General features: G+C 44.8%; 1 protein-coding gene across 6 annotated transcripts in view; it reads right to left on the bottom strand.

Annotated features, from left to right (window-relative positions):
• Window positions 1–18,168, bottom strand: part of TPPP (tubulin polymerization promoting protein) — a 109,734-nt gene that overhangs the window by 67,949 nt on the left and 23,617 nt on the right. The gene's annotated exons all lie outside the window — the stretch shown is intronic.

The raw sequence follows: 18,168 nt of genomic DNA, 5'->3' as shown, positions 1-18,168 counted from the left end.
CCAAGCAGGAGGAGCAAGCATGGCAAGGCAACACTCAGCACTCTAAAAGGGCAATGATCAGGCAGGCTGGTGACAAGTTCAGGCACTGTCTGTCCTGAGACAAAAGCTAAAAGGCTGCACTGGGGGAGGAGAGCATATTCAGCCCTTTTTTAAAGGTTTAGTACACATCGGACACAATCCCATGGCTGTCCCCAGCACTCCTGAAGCCACCTGCCCATCGCTGTCCTCTGCAGGCCAAATGCCTCTGGCCACTACTGCTCATGTGGTAGGCCGCCTCACATTCCACATCACTCTGGGTCTCAAAGTCATAATTTCACACTCATTTATTAGTGAAAATTGCAGTTACCACGGGTGAAGGGTTGGGGTAATGCCTAATAATCAACTCCTCTGAGGCACAGCAGGCAGCCAAACTGTGGATTAACTGGCATTACCCTGTAGCGCTTTAATGGTAAGTATATCTAAAGACATTGTACTTGTATATATAATCCGCTTCTGATTATTAAGCACACAGCCAGTCTGTTTTCTAAACCAGTCAGAACTCAGATTTTCAATAATGGCACAATGAGCAGCTGTCACATTACAGTACCATTCCATGGATTCATTGCTATTGCTTGCTGCAAGAAACCATTATCCTGTGACACACTTTGCTGATGATGATAGAATTTACCATCTTTATTGATGATAGGATCCATAGAGCCTAAGAAAAATACATCCATTGACTCCACAACTACTTCTCTTATTAGTCTACATTATTTTGAACTACAATATTTGCAGATGGAGAGCATGAGAACAAAGATGTTTTGTTAGAACACTGGATGGTGCAGTGAGTAGCTGTAATGAGATGCACAGCCTTGCATCCATCAGTCACTGATGCCTATCTATCCCAATTTGCTAACCATCACAAATAGCACTAACTGTCATCCTTGTTGGCAGGCTCAGCAAGGACAAAGAAATAAGTGACTATGGAGGATTAATTTTTCTCTCATTTAGTTTTGAATCTGTGTCCTCCTAGGGGTCTTCCTACACTCTTGTTCAGGGAAGCTCTTTTGTATGTTAGTTGAATAGTGGCCAGCATCTGCCATGGAGACTTAGCTGGATGCAGGAGAGCCTCATTAATAGATAGTGCCATTCTGGAGGGTGTTGGTGACTGAAAAATATCAAGCTGTCTGTGCTGCTGATCTCTGACCTCCTCCAGAGGGATGTGCAGAGTGTCAGCTACCCACCTAATGAGGTCCTGGAATCATCTGACATCATCAGCAATGGAAGGCAAGGGAGGTATTCCCAATCCCACCTCATCTGGTGACAACGATGAAATGGGAGTCTCTGGGATGATTTCCTCATCTACACTAGCTTCTAACTCCTCAAACATCTTCTTCTGCTGTGAAAGGGTAGAGGGAGGATGTGAAACCCTGGTCTCCCACAGGGATGGTACCGGTGTTCTACTGAATTGTTGCCAATAGGCAACCCACAGGTCACAATATGGCCATTGCAGAGATGCATAAAGGAGCAGAGGTAGCACCATCCTGGATGAGCTGGAAGTCCTCCCTGTGGAAGGGGGCATTCCCAAAGGAGTATGTAGGGGAACCACTAACAGAAATCATGGAGACCGACTGGGAGTCCTGTTCTTCCTCCACATCCTCACATTGGGGGGCAGCCAATGAGAACAGAGTCCTGTGCTACAGAGTGCCAACTCAGAGTCCAAGGTCTTGGTACCATGACAACAATGGGGACTCCGGTTCATCTGACACAGAGATCCCTGGAGTATTGGAACTCCTGCATTACCAGAGAGAACCCCAAAGTACCAACACCAACGTGGCAGAAGCTGACAGTAGCAGTAACAATAAAGGTACCATGAGCTTTGTCAGACAAACTTACTAGGTACCGAGGGTATCACCTGTACAGGCATCCCCAGCTGAGCTACTTGCATTGGCATTAATGGCTGGATTAAAGCACACAACAGATCAACGGGGGATGCTTCAGTACTGACGACAGGACTGAGCTCAATGACACCCTGTGCTTACTCTCCTTACTAGTGGAGGGTACAGGCACCTTATTAGAGCCATGCTTCCTCTACTTGGATCTCTGGGGCTTCACAGGCCCATAGGTACCAGAGAAAAAAGTGTCCTTGGCCTCAACAGTACCCTTGAAAACCAGGGACCTGGTCTTTTTTGGAGCAGACTCCTCAGATACAGATTCCTCTTTTTGTGAGTCTTCCCAGGGTATGCCAAAGGCTTCTCTTTCTTAGGAGAAGCATTCCACGAGGCTGACTGGCCACTGGATCTGTTCAGGGACAGATGTATGGGGCAGAGGGCAGTTGGGGGTCTTCTGACCTGGCTCAGAGAGCAGTGAATGTTCCATCGTCAACATCCTGAGCTTTATCTCCCTGCTCTTCCTAGCTCCAGACTTAAGGGCCATAAAAAAGGAGCACTTCTATGAGATGTGGGACTCCCCCAGGAAACAGACACACTTGGACTGTCCACTGCTCACTGGTATAGCCTCCCGGCAAGACAGGCAGTATGTGAAGCCCAGCAAACTAGGCATATCCTGCCAGGAGAGGACAAGTCTCCTGGGGGAAAAGAGAAGGAAAACAGTCCTCTCACCTTAACTAACACACACTAACAACTCTAAACTAAAAGGACAGTCAGGGTTGCAAAACCATGCTCTGAGTGTCTCTGGCCTCTGTTTGCCAGAAGCTGGGAGTGGATGACAGGGACACTAGTCAAAGAAGAAAAGAAGTTTTTAACCGTGTCACAGACATTCCCCCCCATCTCCTTTTCCAATATAGGAGATTAAGCTTAAAGAATCCTTCCTTATTATCCTCTCCACCTCTAGACAAGATATAAACGAACAGAGGAGGAGGAGGCTGGAAAGGCAGAGCAGGGTGAGAGATTCAGTTTTCATCAGCCTTGAGAAATGTACTCAAAGGTTTACTGCAAAGGGACTAAAAGTAAAAAGAAAGCGGGTGGGATGGGGAGGAGGAAGCTGTGAGGAAAACATGTTCTGATTTCAGTACAGCTTAATCTGGTAATTTCCCAAACTAAATTGTACCTGTGTATATTAGAAGTTAATACTGGTGTAACTAATTCAGAAGTCTAGAGTTAGAAGGTGTTGGACTACAATAATATTACACATGAAGGCTAGAAATAGGACACATTTTTTAAAACAGTGAGGGCATTTAACCATTAAAACATATTCCATAGGGATGTGGTACATTCCCCATCACTTGCAGTCTAAGTCAAGACTGAAAACACTTTTTCAGAGCTATCCAAAGCTCAAACAGAAGCTATGGGCTTGATGCAGAGACTACTGGGAGAAGTTCTTTGGCCTCAGTTAAGCAGGACGTCAGATTATATGATCATCATGGTTCCTTCTGGCTTTAAAAAGACAAACAAACAAACAAACGTCATTTCAATCTCAAAGAAGGAGTCTAACAATGGAGTAGTGGAGGCAAGAATTATAGTCAGACCAAAGTAGCGACCTGCATACATATACCACCTTTTAAACTTTAGCTTATGGGATATAACAAAAAATTTAAAAAAATTTTTTTTAAATTCACAGCATAAAGAGAGTTGGCTAAATTAGAATGTGGATGGGAAAGCTGCAGGATGCAGTACTGGCTACTCAATAGGTGGTTTTATTCCTCTAAGGGTACGTCTACACAGCCCGCATCAGTGAGACTCCCAGCCCAGGTTGACAGACTCCTGTTCGTGGTGGGGCTCACACTCCTGCACTAAAAATACTTGTGTAGATGTTTTGGATTGGGCTTCTGAGCCCAAGCTCCAGCCCCCCCCCCCAAAAAAAAGGGGGGGAGGGGTGAGCTTTGAGCCACAAATTCAAAGCTCTGTCTACACAGCTATTTTTAGCGCGATGATCAAGCCCTGCAAGTCCAAGTCTGTCAAGTCAGCCTGGGAGGCTCACTGTGTAGACATACCCAAAGTAACACTTAACCCAGGAACAGTGCTGTATCGCACAGTAACAGCATGGTGCTATTTGGGACTGAAAATGCTGATTTTGGATAGTGCGGTCATTAAAAACCCCATAGCATTTTTTCAGGGAGAGGAGAGATGCTAATCCAGGTGTCCTGGCTACATTCCAGCTCTAGTAATTGTGTGCAATCTACCTAAATTCCTCATTAAGTTTAAATTCAATAGCTTCCGCCAGTTGCTGCCCTAAACCTATTGTTTAGCAGTGGTAAAACAGCTGCTGTATTTTACCCTAGAGCAGGTTGTCACGGAGACTCATATACACAGTGTAAGTATTCTGGGACCTATCAGGATTACCATCATTGTATAAGTGCAAGCAATATCAGCATTATTATTACTAAATTATTTATATTACAATAGCAGCAAGGAACCTTAGTGAATAACCAGGGCCTAGAGTTGATCAAAAATTAGGAAAGTTTTGTCCCCATGGAACATTTTTGAAATTTTCCATTTTTCTGACCAGCTCTATCAGGGCCCCGTACAAAAGGTGTACATGCTTTTTAAAAAATAAACCACAGCTGCATAAGGTTGAAGTCTTGAAAATTACTTGAAAAGGGTAAGAATTAGCCATTTTACTAAAGTCAGTGCAAACACCCTCAGGAATGGTTTCAAGTAACATTAACGTCAGTGTTTCAGCACTGTAAGTAATTCTATATACAGCCTCCAAAACTTCTCACCAATAAGTAGCCAAGCTAGCACATGACCAAATTATGGAAAGAAGGTATCTTCTTGACGGCAATCACTTCCAGTACCATGCTGAATTTAATAAATTACACTTTACTCATTTGGCTTACATCCAACACTGCAGATGTAAGGTCATGTAGTATACAACTCTAAGGGCCAGATCATGTCCTGCACAGTTAGCATTTACAAATGAACTTTTCCATTCCTCCTCTGTAACACTAGCTCCAGATTCCTGCTCTCAAGTATCCCAAGATCCCAACCAGTTACAAACCAAGGGTTCCAATAGCATGATTAATGTGAGCTTATATATAGCTGTATACATACATACATATATACAGCTCACTTCATCAGTAACATCTGATGAAGTGAGCTGTAGCTCACGAAAGCTCATGCTCAAATAAATTGGTTAGTCTCTAAGGTGCCACAAGTACTCCTTTTCTTTTGCGAATACAGACTAACACGGCTGTTCCTCTGAAACCTGATAGCTGAAAATGTTCTTCTGCCAACCTATTTCCACAAGAGATCCTCACATTCATTCATGACAGAAACGGACGTGGGAGACCATGTAACACAGAAGCTCCAGCAATCACTCAAGCTGGGTTTTTGGCTAATCCTTCCTCAGTTTATGAGTGCTATCAATATCTAAAGATGGGTTCAGAAATACATTTGAAAATAGAGGTACAACACAGCCTCCCTCACTAAGCATGGCCATGCAGCGTCTTCTGGTTCTATTACAAACCCCTGAAGCAGCTCTGGATAACAGGAACAGCACAACAGCTGTGCCACTGACTCAGGTTAGCACATGCATTTTTCCTTTAGTACAGAAACACACTTTTTCCCAAGAGCAGGACCATATCTTTTATTTCTTTTAGCGGCTATCTGGCCAAAGGCAGATTAACATACCATTAGAGCAGTAACGTGGAATTTATTTAAAGTATCTATTTCAGGTGGTTATAGTAACCTTTCCTAGTTGATCTAGTTACTTTATGATGCGTAAACATTAGATATATATCTTTCTTCCACTAATGTTTTTCATCTAAAAAAAAACAACATGTATTTAGCTCCAATAACTTCAAGACAGTACTTAACCTTTTGTACAAACCTTCAGGAATAGTGTGAAGCATATAATCAGGAATATTTGCAACTTCGGTTGCACATGCAATACATACTGGCCAGAAACTTTGTTTCATATCTAGTATAGTGTGTTGTATGAAGTTCTGCATTATTAGGTTTAGGTATAAATGCAAGACATTAATCTGGCTAATAATAAATCCCACCACCTATAGTCATACCTTATGAGGATCTCAGCAAGTCATCTGAGGGGATTTTAGAGTAAACATTTTTATTAAGATTCTAATCAGGATTCGGGAGCAATGTGAGTTTTGAGGATTCTTCCTTTTCTAGGTATACGAATTCTACCTACATTTATCCATAAAACAACCAACACTTTTGTGAAAAAGGTGCTTAAGGAAGGAGCAAAATGTTAGAGACAGGCTATCCAGGCAGAGTTTGTTTTGCTAAATTCCTTACAGGTAGACTAATCCTGCTAGGTTCCTTATAGATTGGCCAATATCTTATTTTGTTTTCGTTTTGTTTCCATGGAGAAGGGGAGGGACACAAACCTTGTTATAGATCTAGAAAATACTTATTTGTTATCAGTAAACAGGGTTCCAGCTTTTAGCTTTTATAGTTAAAAACACATTTGATTTGGTTGATTAAATAGGTAAGAAAAAAGTTACAGACTAAGTGGAGTAATATGAAAATGAAGTTCTACTTGAAGTGATGAGAGCTATATGAGAGACTGTCTAATATCAGAGCCCTATTCGTATTCCAAACCAAAAAAAAGCCCTTATAATCCAGAACTGCTTCATGCAAACTGTACTGAACAGCAAAGCTGTTGGACAATACGTACTATATGTGATGTCATATAAGCACACAAAGGAGCTGGGAAGTTCCAAGAAAACACAAATACTGCCAGAGATAAGTATTCATGTGAAATATGTTTACACAAAATCCTATGATTTTAAAATCATAAATACCATACATTACTGACCTATACATTTTACATTTGTACAAATTAGACAGTGTATGTGAATATTTATCTACTTTCCCAGAACTGCCCACTTCTATACTTGTACATACTTAGGTTGTTTGGGTTTTTATTTTAAAACAATAACCCCCATCACCACCACCACCATTTGCTGGTATACATACATAATAGCAACCTTCATTTAAGTCTTTGGTTTCTTGGATACTACAGTGGATTAGGCAGCCCCATCTGAATTGTAATTTCAATTAACAAAGAAATATCTGATGCGTGCTGAAGGAAGAAATAACTGTTTCGAATCACTTCCTGCTATAATTTGACCTGCTTTTTCAGCCTTAAGTCGTGCCCTTTCTCACTCAGCCTGAAAGTCAGAGATTGATTAACACAGATAATTCCCTATGTACCATTCCAAATCCAATTAGTACTCATTTCCCCATGTAGTCAGATACAATGTGCAAAAATCACATAAAACAGGTAGAACAGTTATCAGGTGGGATTCTAAAATCAAAATACTAATACCACTTTGAGAATAATTCCAATAGGAAAGATGACAATTTTCAATTGTGTATTACGATAAATATGCTTCATTTACCTAGGAGAGTTGATTTGGAAGTCTCACTGCATTGCACAATGTATTCATAAAAAGCCACAAGAGGCATCAGAAAGTGTTTGTTAAACAGGAAGTACTTCAGTCCAGCTTCTTGGGAGGACTTTTGAATGAGCACAGGTTTCAAAGTGCTGCTCTTTGACAAGTGTTTGAAGTAATACTTTTCAATGAAAATAAACGACAGCTGTGGTTGTATTCCGATTGTCAAGTGGGAAAAGCATATTATCATCCTTGCCAGGAGTTTGAACTAAGTAGCTGTGTAGGCTGATCACATCTGGTTTAATTCTTCCATGATTTTACCACAGCAGTTAGCTACTGTTGAATTAAAACCCAGCTGGCCTCAGGTAGAAGCATTACTTGTGAGACTTAGTTGACCCAGACTGTGGGAACTAGGCTAAACAGCTGACTTGCAAGTATGTTAGAACATGGGTGGGATCTGTTCAGGTCAGGACATAGCACAGTATATTGTGAGGGTTCTCCATGGGAACAAAAGAATTCCTTTCTTAAAAACATGGAGGAGAATTTTCTGGTCTTTAGAATACATGGCTTCCTCAGCAACAATGAAACATGTCAAAGCAATGTCAGAAGCTATTACTGGAATTAAGAGTACAATTATGCTTTTGATTGATATTTTGCAGCACAATATTTTTGGAGGGTAGGAGAGGTAAAGTATATTTACAGGATTTCTCTAGTTTAAAAGGAGTCTTCAGTAACAAACTGGTATAGAACCACACACAAATTTTTTTAAAAAATTTAACACATAGTAACATCAAAACAAACAAATGTTTCCATGGAGACAACTACCTAAATAAATGCTCACAAGAGAGCCAAGGCATGACGTCACCCAGGCCTGCCTGCATCCATAGTAACATGCCAGTATAAACAGAAATATTTTGATTTTTCTATAAAGTAATATCATAGAATTAGCAATTTTATGGCAGTGCATACACCATTTTCTTACAGTGTTTAGTGCTTGCACTTCTAAAATAAGGGCAAAGATATTTATATCAGGGCTATTATTACCAACACCACATTAGCTGCATCCAACAAGTGGAGCATGTGTATGGCATATCTACTGTATCAAATTCCCCTGAGCAGTTGCTGATCCCAATAAACAAAGAAATTTATGTTCCCAAAGCAACACGTTGGAATGCTGGTCAGAGGGTAATCACATCTATTCTTCTTAGATATTTTGCTTTCCAAGGCATGAAAAAACAACACTCCCAGACCTGCTCTGTCACAGCCTCAATGTTTTGGTGGATCAACATGAAATCCAGACACATTTTGTATTTTTCCACTTCTAGTCAGTCATCAATTGGCCAGCTTTCTCTAGGGCCACCAAACTCATCACACTTTCCCTGCAGGTACATGGTTTAGCCATTACAATAAATGCAGATGAACAGATTTTACAAATCAACTGTCAGCATTGAGGACATGACATAAGACTAGAAAAAAAAAAAATCAATGAAAAAAATGGTTACTAACCTTTCTGCAATGTTGCTCTTTGAGATGTTTTGCGCGTGTCCATTCCAGTGTAGGTGTGCGCACACTCTGAGCACAGATGCCAATTCTTTTTTCCCCCCTTACTGGTATCTGTTGGGTCAGCTCTGGTGCCCCCAGGTGTCACACACTCATACCATTGATATAAAGGGCCCTACCAACCCTGCTCCCCTTCAGTTTCTTCTTGCCGACCACCTCTGAGAGAGGGGACAGAGGGTGGGTTTTGGAATGGACACGTGCAACACATCTTGAAGACTAACAGTTTCAGAAAGATTAGTAACCATTTTTCTTCTTTGCGTGCTTGCACGTGTCCATTCCAATGTAAGTGACACACGAGCACCAGTACTAGAGGTGGGTTCCAAGATTAAGGACAGGCCGACCGTAACACGGCCTTGCTGAAATCAGCATGGTCTCTGGTCGGTTGTGTAATGGGATAGCAGGTCATGAACATGTGAACCGACGACCAAGTTGCCACCCTGCAGATGTCCCGAATTGGAACTTATGCCAAAAAGGCGACGGAGGAGGCTTGAGACCTTGTAGAATGTGCTGTTAGGTTCGCCGGGGGGGCAGAATATCCATGAGCTCCTAACATGCTCTGATACACAAAGTAATTCACAATGAGATTCTTTGTGCAGAAATCCGGAGACCTTCCATACTTTCTGCTATCGCTATGAACAGGTGAGTGGATCCACGGAACAGTTTGTATCTAAAAAGACAGGGCATGCTGAACGTCCAACAAATGTTTCTCTCTATGTGCATGTGGCTTAGGGTCGAACACTGGCAGAAAAATTGCTGGATTGCAATGGAACTGTAAGACCACTTTTGGAAGTAATGATGGGTGTGGTCTCAATTGGATCTTGTCTTTGAAAAAGACCGTATATGGGGGCTCCAAGGTGAGGGCTCAGATCTTCGAAACCTGCCTGGCTGAAGTTATGGCCACCAGGAAAGCTACCTTCCCGGAGAGAAAGTAGGGGTGGGACCCCTATCCTGTGGGTATACCCTCTCCAGACCCTTGAGAAACTGGATGACCATGTTATGTGAAAAGACCAAACAGTTGTCAATCTTGAGATGGAAGGCTGACATAGTCAAGGTCCATTTAGCAGTTGAAGAAAGGGCTAGTCCTTGTTGTCTGAGCAGAAGGAGGTAATCTAGAACAAGTCGCAGAGATGACTGCAAGGGCAGGACTTAACGTTGGGAACACCAAATGGAGAATTGCTTTCATTTTGCTGGGTAGGTGGCTCTGGTGGATGGCTTTCTACTGCCCATTAGGCCCTCACGGCCTTGCTCTGAGCAAACTAGTTCCTCCACATTCAGCCCTGGAGTTTCCAAGCCGTCAGATGAAGGGATGTGGGGTTCGGATGCTGCAGCCAGCCACATTTCCTGGATATCTAGTTTGGGTGCAGCAGGAGCTGCAGTGGTGTCTCAACGGACATGCCTAGGAGGATGGGAACCAGTGTTGCCTGGGGCATTGCAGGGCTATGAGGATGACCTGTGCTCAGTCCTGCTTGATCTTCATCAAAACCTTGTGAATCCGCGGGATAAGAGAAAATGCAGAGTATAGGTGCCTTGCCCAGGATCGCAGGAATGCATCTGCAAGAGACCCCGGGCTGTGACCTCTCAGAGAACAGAACTAGTAGCATTTCCTGTTGGCTCAGGTGGCGAACTGATCTATAAAGAGAGTCCCCCACCACTGGAAGATGACCGTCATGATGTCTAGACGGAGAGACCACCTGTGGTGAGAGGAGAATGCCACAGCTGGGGAGATCTGCCAGCTGGTTCTGAGTCCCAGGAAGGTAAGATACCTCTAGGCTGATGGAGTAATTGACACAGAGCTCCTACAGGCAGATTGCTTCCTGGCATCGGGGGAAGAATGTGCCCTGCCCTTCCTGTTCATGCAGAACATAGCACTCATATTGTTTGAGAGGATCAAAATTCATTTTCCCACCAGGTGGGGCAGAAATGCCTGGCAGGCTAGACGTATTGCCCCGAGTTCCCTGACACTGATGTGCAGGGAGAGCTCTTCTTGGGTCCAAAGACCTTGAGTTCTGAGGGACTAAAGGTGGGCTCCCCAGCCGAGGGCCGACACATTGCATATCAGAGATAAGGATGACTGGGGATTTGAGAAGGGTATCCCCACACAGACTATTTGGCTGTCCAGCCGCCATGTCAGCGAGTTGAGGACCTGTACCAGACCCATGATCACTGAGTCCCGGTGATGGCAAGAAGGGTAGCAGACAGTGGCTAGCCAGGCTTGTAGAGGTCTAAGTCAGTCTCACGTGTTGCACTACGTGTGTGCATGACGCCACTTGACCCAGGAGGCTCAGGCACTTTCACATGGTCATGATTCAATGACCTTGAAAAGATCTCATCAATAGGGCCCTACCAAATTCATGGCCATGAAAAAATACATTATGGACCTTGAAATCTGGTCTCCCCTGGTCTTTTGTGTGCTTTTACCTTGTACTATACAGATTTCACAGGGGCAACCAGTGCTTCTCAATTTGGGGATCCTGACACAAAAGGGATTTGCAGGAGGGTTGAAGATTATCTTAGGTGTGTGGGGAGGGGTCACAGTATTGCCACCCTCACTTGTGTGCTGCCTTCAGAGCTGGGCGGCCGGCCAACAGCCACTGCTCTCTGCCAGGCACCCAGCTCTGAAGGCAACACCCCGACAGCAGCAGTACCAAAGTAAGGGTGGCAATACCAAACCATACCATCCTTACTTCTGCCCTACTGCTGATGCAGCTCTGCCTTCAGAGCTGGGCTCCCAGCCAGCAGCCGCTGCTCTCTGGCCACCCAGCTCAGAAGGCAGCGCCACCGCCAGCAACAGGGCTATCAATTTGGATAAATGGGGTTCTATTGCACTAATGGGGAAAAAAGTGTGTTGCAAACCTGAAAATGTATGCAAAATTGTGGACTGCATAGTAAGCTAATAAAAATCAAAAGTGCGGTGGAAACTTAATATTGAGGAATCTGCAATTTCTGCAATATCACAAATTAAGTAGGGCCTTACAAATAATGCATTTCTGGAATGAAATTTTAGATGATAGTAATTTGTTCTAAAATCCATCAAACATCTGGGATTTGTGAGTGTTTTCTTAAGTGTCTTCAAATATCTGGATGATTATCAAACAAAATATACATTCCCATAAATAACAATTAACTCAACTCACGTCTTCTTGTAACACACATGTTTTTTTATTTTTCCAATCATCTCAACTTGTGTGTTCTTCATACCTATGCTTCCTCTTACCTTAATGTACATTCAGAAGCCATACACTCCCAGATCTGTTCAATTTCTCTTCTACCCTGTATATAATCCTCCCACAAGAGGCCACCAGCATAGCTACAATCCAGTCTGAATTTATGTTCCCATCTAGAGACGGACAGTGACTCCGAATTTTTCATTTTAATTCAAATAGTGTAACTAAGCTACCACATGGCTTCATCACCAATGCTGAGTAATATAATGAACCTTAGCTGAGCTTCCTTTAAAAGCTAGAAGGAAAGAAAGACAGACATTTCCAGCCTTTCAAACTGTGTAGGTTCACTATAACTTGCATAGATTAAGTTTGCTTAGACTAATAAATGCTGTTCACGTTGAGAAAAGATTACTAATCCTACAAGGTGTTCAGTACCTCCCAGGGAAAGTTCCAATGTGTTCTATCAGTACCAGCACTCTGCAGGAGGGAAAATGCTTTACTGTGATTTTTTTTGTAAAAAGTATCTCTGAAGAACGGGAACCAACTGCATCACTCAGATGACTTTGAGCAAAGGAGTCAGCAGTGATCACCTACTCCTTATTTTCAGAAGCTATCCCTCATCCCAGACTACAGCCATACATATGTAGGATATAGTGATTCTGACTGAAGACTGATTTCACTAAGCTTAAATTGTCTCCAGATTCCACAAAGTTTTCCAGTTATACCCTAAGAGTATGGCTGGATCAGAAAATTGTCCCTCCTGAAAATTTCATCTGAAAATCCAATTTGGAAATGCCTCCATGGTGCCCCATTGTTCTCTATAGGCCTAGGTCTCTGACTAGATTACATCTCCCATGGTGCATCATGGCTTTCCCTATTGCTGAGCCATCATAATGCACCCTGGCAGTCCTTGGCCATGATGCATCATGGAAGATGTAGTCCATCTGGGGAACCCAACCCATAGAGGAGAATGGGATCTTTAGGCACCTAAACTACAACTCCCATGAGGCACCACAGTGGTATTCCCTCTATCAAAATTTTTCCATTTTCAGGTGTTTGATGTTGAAATTTTCTGTTGAAAAACAGTTTAGATTAAAAAATTTTAACCAACTCTGCCTAGAACCCACGTACCTTACACTAATTATTATTACCTTTCTTTAGAAATAATCCCACTGGGGGAAAACAGGACTATTCACAACAAACTACAGTTCTACTCAATCTATGAGTAAGGGTCACAGAATCTGCCCATTGATGTTTTGGTTGGGTATAGAGGGGAAGAGAAGGAAAGGAGACATTGCAGTTGTTTGAGCACAACCAGTACATTCAGTATACACCAAGCTCGCACATGTCTCCCAGGTGTCCACAAAGTGAATACAGTGACAGTGTTCTAGCAGTTGAGCCTGTTAGCCTTCTACACATAAGATTTCATTCGAGTTTTTATTTCGCTTTTTAAATGTGTGCACTGTTCAGCATTTCTGATGTTTTCACTGATCCTGTTAACACACCCATCATAATTAAAATGCTACATGAAATATGTATGTGATCTCTAGTGAAAATAAAAGCTTCCATCACAATGAACCAACTCCTCAAAACAAAAAAAATACAAAACACAAAAACAAGTTGGAAAAATAACTACTGAAAAGGGTGTACAAAAATGATGTGGTAGAATCTTTTAAGGAAGGCTTGAAATATTGAAGTTTTCACAGTTAAATGTCAGTTTTTGCTTATTTCTCTCTCCACCGATAAAATACAAAGAAATGTCATAGCTAAAAATACTAATTTACACAGAGGGAACTTTCAAAACTTATGCTGCACTTGCCGACAATGGGTGGGCAATTTGTTAATAAGAAATTAATATTCTAAAATAAATTATTTTATCTTCCAACTATTAAAAAGGCAGTGACTTCAGGTATCAACAGAAAACAGTACCTGAAGGCTAATCCTGGGTCCTGGCACCTTTGCGTAGGAGCCTCTGAAAGCCACCCAACCAGCAGTCACTGCTCAATACTTACACCCTACTATGACTCCACCTCACCTGGGCACTGAGGAATGACATTAAAGAGGCAATGAGTATGCACACGGTTTCCCAAGATAATGGAAGACTGGTTTCTCCAGTTGATTGACAGGGGGGTAAGAGGCTAAGTTCCCTTGTTTCAGCACTGTCCTTGGCTGACAGCTCCAAAAGGAAACAAGGTGGGTGAGGTAGTATCTTCTATTGAACCAAATTCTGTTGGTGAGAGACAAGCTTTCGAACCACACAGAGCTCTCCTTCAGGGCTGGGAAAGGCACTCAAGAGTGTGACAGCTAAATGCAAGGTGGAACAGATTGTTTAGCATAAGTAGTTAGCGAATATGCTAAGGGACCATTCAAGGTAAAGTGGCTCGTTGACACCTCTGCAGTCATAGGACAAAAGGAGGCAATTAGTAGCTTATAGGTTGTTGTAATAAACCATAAATCCAGCATCTCTGTTCAGTCCATGATTTTTAGTGTCTAGCAGAGTTAGGAGTTTAAGCTCCCAGGCTTGTCTTTGGAACATGTTGTGGATGAGAACTGAGAGGTCATATATGAAGTGATTGCTGAAATGTGTTCACCCACAGGTGGGAGGGTGGTTTTGTCTTTTATCAGTTTTCTGTGTCAGTTCATTCGAGAGCATAGTGATTGTTTGGTTTCACCCACTCTGAATAGATCTGGGACTGGCACGGCTACAACTACACTGCAGAGCTCCATAAGGAAGCAGCCAGCCAGGAGAAAAAAGACGGAAGACAGGGCCCTCTGAGCCAGAAGAGCCAGCACCCCAGGGCAGTCATGAGAGGAAGAACCCAGTGATCCCCATTCCTAAAGGGGGAAGCAATTAACCCTGTAATAGCTGCATGGGAGTTACTGCAGCTCTGTCATTCCAGCAAAGGTTGAAAAATCAGGAATTCCTGGGCTATTTTTATACAACAAAAAAATGTATTGGTTACCTCCTTGACAATAGGGATCACAGGGGAGTGGAAGTGGCCTGTGTTTATATCAGTGCATTCTCCCTCTAGCCCAGGGGTCTCAAACACACGGCCCGCGGGCCAGGGGTTATTTTCTGTGGCCTGCCAGCTCCCCGTGGCCCCCCTACACCGCCCCCAGCATTTACCTAGAGCGGCTCCGGCTTGGCACGCACCTGCCTGCCTGCCCTGCCCCTGCGCCACTCCGGGAAGTGGCCGGGACCTGAGGGGGGGGACGGACGGACTGGGGACGGACAGGGGTCTGTGTGTTGCCTTGGCTGCTCCTCCAGGCTGCTTTGGGGGGAGGTACCTGGAGGAGCGGCCAGGGCACCACAGAGACTCCTGTGCCCCGACCCTCCCTCCCCCGCCCCCAGGTCCCAGCCGCTTCCCGGAGCGGCACAGGGGCAGTGTAGGCAGGCAGGGAGGGTCAAACCCGCCCCCCAAACCCCTCCTGCAGCCAAACACCCATCCTGAGCCCCCTGCTGCACCCCGCACACCTCCTGCACCCCAACCCCCTGCCATGAGCTGCCTGCCGCACCCTGACCCCCTGCCCTACCTTGCACCCCGACCCCCTGCCGCACCCTGCGCCCCTCCTGCACCCCCTGGGGGCAGGGAGGGGGCAGAGTTGGGATGGGGATTTCAGGGAAGGGGTGGGAAGAGGCAGGGCAGGGACGGGGCCAGGGCAGCGTGGCGGGGGGAAGGGAGGGTGGTCAGTGGTGCAGCCCTCGGGCCAATGTACAAGTCCTCATGTGGCCCTCATGGTCATTTGCGTTTGAGACCCCTGCTCTTGCCCCATGTCCCTAACGCTCCACACAGTGGTACAAGTAGAATTCAGGTCTTAGAGGTACACAGCACCGGCTAAAGGGGGAGAGGGTGCGTTACCTCCCCACGTGACCCAATCCACCCTCAACCCGGGGCCATGCACTCTCCCCCTCCTCATGATCCATCCCACGTTACCTGGGCGGGGAGCGCTCCCAGTGGGTGGACAGAGCACAGCTACTGTGTGGGCTGCTAAGAGAAGAGGGGGCTTGCTCCTGGAACAATAGCCACTTCACAGTCACACCTGCTTTGGGAATTGCCAGCAGAAGAGCTTCAAACCAGCTCCCTCTGACAGCAAAGAATATTTTTTTCAGACACGCTGGCAACTGAGCCCCATACCGGCAGCTCCTCTGGCAGAGCTGTACTGCCCCCAGCCCCTCCCCTGGCCCTTCCACACAGCTGCATTTCCTGAGTCCTGTCCGGGGTCCGTACAGCAGCCCTGCTGGAGGACAGGGCTGGGGGGACAAGGTGGGGGGCAGTACAGCCGTGCCGAAGGCGCTGACGGCCTGAACCACATGGCTCTCCTGGAAACCGCGGCGGCGAAAGGAGCAGACCATGGGACCACTGGGCAGCCCTACATTGGCAGCTCCTCCGGCACGGCAGCCCCGCCCCCAGCGGGGCTGCTGTACAGACCCCAGACCAGAGACGCAGGCACGCAGCTGTGTGGAAGGGCTGGGGGGCACTACAGCTGCGCTGGAGGAGCTACGTGTTCTGCTCCTTTCGCTGCTGTGGTTCCCGGGAGAGCCCCGAGGTTCAGGGCTCTCCCGGGAACTGCAGCGGTGAAAGGAGCAGAACTTGGGGCCACCAAGAGGCCCCATGTCGGCAACTCTTCCAGCACAGCTGTACCGCCCCCAGTCCTGTCCTCCAATGGGGCTGCTGTATAGACCCCGGACAGGAGGAGATGTATGCATGCATGCAGCTGGGTGGAACAGCTGGTGACGGTACAAGCATACCAGAGGAGCTGCTGGCCTGGGGCCACCCGGTGGCCCCACGTTCTGCTCCTCCTGTGTCTTTCCGGTACCCCGTATTGGCTATAAATAGCTTAGTGGTATGGCGTACCATATCACCCTACTTGCACCACTGGATCCACACCTCATTCCCACAGAGCATAAGTGAATCCACTCCACCCCAGGAGGCATCAGTTCTGAGTCCTCGGGATCCATCAATCCTGTGCACAGCCAGTTTCTGCAATACTAAGGGCCTATCACATCATTTACTGCATGGAAACTGGCCTGAGAAAGTAGTCCTTTGTCATTTCCTGTTAGGCTAGCAACAAATAAATATTTAAGTTGATCAAAACCAAAGAATACTTGAAAATAGAACATTGACATCTTCCATCAAAATTAATTAAAACACAAAACTGAAAGGCCAAACACCTCCAAGCTTAGCCATCCACTACAGTGGGCTAGTTCACTGATAAGATTCCACTTGAAATACAGAGCTTGGTTATAGTAACAGAATCTCCAGAAAAATACTGTCACGGGAGCAGAGATGGCGAGAGGCTAACCCAAGAACAAAAGGGTTCGAGTGCCTACGCTGGCTTGTCAGCTGAAGACAGAGCAAGAAGCAAACAGCCATGAGAGGAAACACACTCACCACAAACAGCATTTTTTCCCCTCTTGGAAAATGACAAATGTTAGGAAAAAGCCAGTGGATGAGGTTGTTCAAGCATAAACAATGGATTCATTCAAGAATTAATGACATGATGTCCTATGACTCGTGTACATCACATTGGACAACCCGTGAAGGGTAAAGGGCCCTTTCTTCTCTGTATTTCTTATCTTTGGTGGGCTCTAAGGGTCAAATTTTCAGCAAGTCTCCCTAATTGAACCTGCAGCTGCCTCAGTTTGCATGGCCTCAAACCAGCATTTACACATGAAACTGTGGGTAAGGGCATGTCCAAACATATACTCCTGAAAACTATTAGCACAATTAAGGAACCTTGCTGAAAATTTGTACTTAAATAAAACTAAGTGTTGTGCAACTTAAACAACTTCTAAGGTAATGGAGTAGAGGGCCTAATTAGCCAATATGTTTGTGTGTCTACATCTGATCAAACGTAAGCAGTTTGGAGGGGGGAGGCAAGTAAGATAGCAATTTTAGGGCTTGATGCAAAGTCCACTGAACTAACTGTCTTTCCATTGACTTCACTGGGTTTTGGATCAGGCCTTGACTAGTTTTTCCCCTGGGAGGTTAGGATTCCAATTTGGTGGTAATTGGTAAAAGGTAATAAATAAAATTTGCTTGGCAGTGCCAATCTATGGGCAGCATGCACATGCATTTTCATTACCAGTACACCATCCAAGTTTTGGTGGCTGATAAGTAGAAGGCTTCAGCCACAAAAAAA

Source organism: Lepidochelys kempii, chromosome 2, assembly GCF_965140285.1.
Source record: "Lepidochelys kempii isolate rLepKem1 chromosome 2, rLepKem1.hap1, whole genome shotgun sequence".
NCBI classification, from domain to species: Eukaryota; Metazoa; Chordata; order Testudines; family Cheloniidae; genus Lepidochelys; species Lepidochelys kempii.
This window is presented reverse-complemented; position numbering and strand designations above follow the sequence as displayed.